Source organism: Myotis yumanensis, unplaced genomic scaffold, assembly GCF_028538775.1.
Source record: "Myotis yumanensis isolate MYYU_CA2020_CCGP unplaced genomic scaffold, mMyoYum1.0.hap1 SCAF_20, whole genome shotgun sequence".
NCBI lineage: Eukaryota > Metazoa > Chordata > Mammalia > Chiroptera > Vespertilionidae > Myotis > Myotis yumanensis.
In genome coordinates, this window is record NW_027223771.1 from 13,788,816 (window position 1) to 13,792,852 (window position 4,037).

General features: G+C 51.9%; 1 non-coding gene across 1 annotated transcript; it reads right to left on the reverse strand.

Moving 5' to 3' along the window:
- Positions 1-1,486: 1,486 nt before the first annotated feature.
- On the reverse strand, positions 1,487-1,596 carry LOC138998671 (U6 spliceosomal RNA). Its single transcript, XR_011469186.1, has one exon. It is a non-coding gene; the product is annotated as a U6 spliceosomal RNA (small nuclear RNA).
- Positions 1,597-4,037: the final 2,441 nt, after the last annotated feature.

Consider the following 4,037-nt stretch of genomic DNA (forward strand, 5'->3'; position numbering starts at 1 on the left):
GCCCGGTCCCCGCCCGTCTCCCTCCCCCCCAGCCCGGTCCCGCCCGTCTCCCTCCCCCCCAGCCCGGTCCCCGCCCGTCTCCCTCCCCCCCCAGCCCGGTCCCGCCCGTGTCCCTCCCCCCCCAGCCCGGTCCCGCCCGTCTCCCTCCCGCCCCAGCCCAGTCCCGCCCTTCTCCCTCCCCCCCCAGCCCGGTCCCGCCCGTCTCCCTCCCCCCGCAGCCCAGTCCCGCCCATCTCCGTCCCCCGCAGCGCGAGTCCCGCCGAACTGCCGCGCCCCAACCCGGAAGTGGCGCCCATCTCCCTCCCACCCAGCCCAGGCCCGCCCATCTCCCTCCCCCCCCAGCCCAGTCCCCGCCCGTCTCCCTCCCCCCCCAGCCCGGTCCCGCCCGTCTCCCTCCCCCCCCAGCCCGGTCCCGCCCGTCTCCCTCCCCCCCCAGCCCAATCCCGCCCTTCTCCCTCCCCCCCCAGCCCGGTCCCGCCCGTGTCCCTCCCCCCCCCAGCCCGGTCCCGCCCGTCTCCCTCCCGCCCCAGCCCAGTCCCGCCCTTCTCCCTCCCCCCCCAGCCCGGTCCCGCCCGTCTCCCTCCCCCCGCAGCCCAGTCCCGCCCATCTCCATCCCCCCCCAGCCCGGTCCCGCCCGTCTCCCTCCCCCCCCAGCCCAATCCCGCCCTTCTCCCTCCCCCCCCAGCCCGGTCCCGCCCGTGTCCCTCCCCCCCCCAGCCCGGTCCCGCCCGTCTCCCTCCCCGCCCCAGCCCAGTCCCGCCCTTCTCCCTCCCCCCCCAGCCCGGTCCCGCCCGTCTCCCTCCCCCCGCAGCCCAGTCCCGCCCATCTCCGTCCCCCGCAGCGCGAGTCCCGCCGAACTGCCGCGCCCCAACCCGGAAGTGGCGCCCATCTCCCTCCCACCCAGCCCAGGCCCGCCCATCTCCCTCCCCCCCCAGCCCGGTCCCGCCCGTCTCCCTCCCCCCCCAGCCCGGTCCCGCCCGTCTCCCTCCCCCCTCAGCCCGGTCCCGCCCGTCTCCCTCCCCCCCCAGCCCAATCCCGCCCTTCTCCCTCCCCCCCCAGCCCAGTCCCGCCCGTCTCCCTCCCCCCCCAGCCCGGTCCCGCCCGTCTCCCTCCCCCCCCAGCCCGGTCCCGCCCGTCTCCCTCCCCCCCCAGCCCGGTCCCGCCCGTCTCCCTCCCCCCGCAGCCCAGTCCCGCCCATCTCCCTCCCCCGCAGCGCGAGTCCCGCCAAACTGCCGCGCCCCAACCCCGAAGTGGCGCCCATCTCCCTCCCACCCAGCCCAGGCCCGCCCGTCTCGCTCCCCCCCCCCAGCCCTGTCCCGCCCGTCTCCCTCCCCCCCCAACCCTGTCCCGCCCGTCTCCCTCCCCCCCCCAACCCTTTCCCGCCCTTCTCCCTCCCCCGCCAGCCCGAGTCCTGCCCGTCTCCCGCCCACCCAGCCAGGCCGGCCTGTCTCTCACCCCCCCAGCCCTAGTCCCCGCCCCCAGCCCAGGAAATATGGAAGGCTTCAGGAATTTGTGTGTCACCCTTGCGCAGGGGCCATGCCAATCTCGTCTGTATCATTCCAACTTTAGTATATGTGCTGTTGCCGAGTCGAAGACTGGGCTTTTTATTCTGTTCCGTACTATATTTCTTACTATTGCCTTGTAGTATAGTTTGATATCAGGTAGCATGATTCCTCCAACTTTGTTCTTCTTTCTCATGGTTACTGTGGCTATTGGTTTGGTTTTCTTTTATTTGTTTTTGTTGTGTGTGTGTGTGTGTGTGTGTGTGTGTGTATTTGTTTATGTGTTGGGGTTTTTTTTGTACATCCATATAAATATTTCTGATATTTGTAGTCGCTCTCTGAAGTACGTCATTGGACATTTCAATGTTGTTAATTCTTCCTATCTTAGAACATCATTTATGCTTTGACATATTTGTATCTTCTTCAACATCTTCCTTCCATCCTTCCTTTCGTTCATTTTCTTTCTTCTTTCTCTCTTTTCCTTTCTTACTTCTTTCTTCTTTCTTCTTCTTTCTTTCTTTCTTTCTTTCTTTCTTTCTTTCTTTCTTTCTTTCTTTCTTTCTTTCTTTCTTCCTGCCTTCTTTTTTCTTTCTTTCTTTCTACATGATATTTATTATGTTGACGTGTATTCATTCCATTCACCCTTTGCTGAGAGTTGTTACAATGAATAGGTGCTGTGTTTTGTTGACTGCTCTTTCTGCATCTATTGTTATAACCATGTGATTTTTATTCTTTATTTTGTTTATGCTGTATCATGTTGTTTATGAGCAGATACTGTACCAAAGTTGCATCCCTAGAATAAATCCCACTTCATCATGGTTGTGTCATCTGTTGAATATATTACTGGATCCAGTTTGCCAATATTTTGTTGAGGATTTTAGCATCTACATTCATCAGGGATATTGGCCTAGCATTTTCTTTCTTTGTAAAGTCTTATTCTGATTTGGGAATTAGGATAATGCTGGACTCATAAAATGAGCTTGGGAGTCTTCCCTTGCCTTGAGTGTTTTGGAGGAGGTTGAAGAGAACAGGTACTAGTTCTTCTCTGACTGTTTGATGAAATGCACTGTGAAACTATCCAGTCCATCACCTGCGTTGGTTGAGAAGTTATTTTTTCTTTTAATCCTCACCAAGGATATATTTTCCAATGAATTTTATTTTTTTTTATTTTTTTTTAGAGAAGAGGGAGTAAGGGAGGGAAGGGCTGAGGGAGGGGAAATAGAAAGAGAGAGAGACATCAATGTGAGACACACACATCAAATGGTTGTCTCACACACACCCCCCTCAACAGAGGTCTGGGGTGAATCTGAAATCCAGGTATGTGCCCTTGACTGGGAATTATTCCCATGATGCTTTGGTGCATGGACCATAGCTCTAACCACTGACTTACAATCGCTGGTGCTTCATTGATCTCTTGTTTTTTACTGTTTTGTTTATTTCTACTCTGATATTTATTATTTCCTTTATTCTTCTTACTTGTGGTATCTTTGTTTTTCTTTTGCACTAGTTTCTCTAAGTGTAAAGTTAGATGATGTATTTCAGATTTTTCTTGTTTCTGGAGGTAGGCCTGTAATGTTATGAATTTCCCTCTTAGGATTGCTTATGCTGTGCTCCATAGAGTTAGGATTGTTGTGCTCTCATTTCCATGTGTTTTAAGGTATTATTTCACTATTTCCTTGATCTCATTGTTAACCACTCATTGTGTAGTAACATGTTAATTAGCCTCCAAGACTTTCTGTGTTTTACAGTTTTTTCTTTCTTTTAAATCCGATAATTACTAATTTTTATTGTGGTCAAATAAATATGAGATTTAGAGTTTTAACCACAGTTAAGTATACATGAAGTATATTGACAGCAATTCTCACCACCATGTATCTCCCGATTTATATATATTTTGCTTTTCATTGATTTTATTTCTCTGTTAATAAATTTATCGGGGCAGGGTGGTTTTAGGTGTGTACAATTCAGTAATAGATCACTGGTAGATCAGTTTTTTTCTATTTGACTTCTAGTTATATCCAGTTATGACCAGAAAAGTTTCCTGATATGATTTCAATCTTCTTAAATTTACTGAGACTGTTTTTGTGCCCTAACATGTAGTCTATCTGGATAATGTGGAACGTCCACTTAAAAAGAATGTATATTCTATTGCTTCAGGGTGAAATGCTCTGAAGATACCAATTAAATCCATTTGATCTAGTGTGCTATTTAAGGCCACTCTTTCCTTCTTCATTTTCTGTGTGGAAGATCCAGCCATTGATGCCAAGGGGGTGTGAAAATCCCCTACTATGACTCTCTTATTGTTGACCTCTCCATTTATGTACATCAGGATTTAGGTTACACATTTACTTGCTCTTATGTTGTGGAAACACATGTTTGCAAGGGTTAAATCCTCTTGTTGGATTGCTCTCTTTATCATTATGTGGTAGCCTTCCTTATCGATCAATATAGCCTTTGTTGTTGTTGTTGTTGTTTTTAAACATTTTCCATTGGTTTCTCACAGAGAGGAGGGGAGAAGGCCAGAGAGTTAGAAAC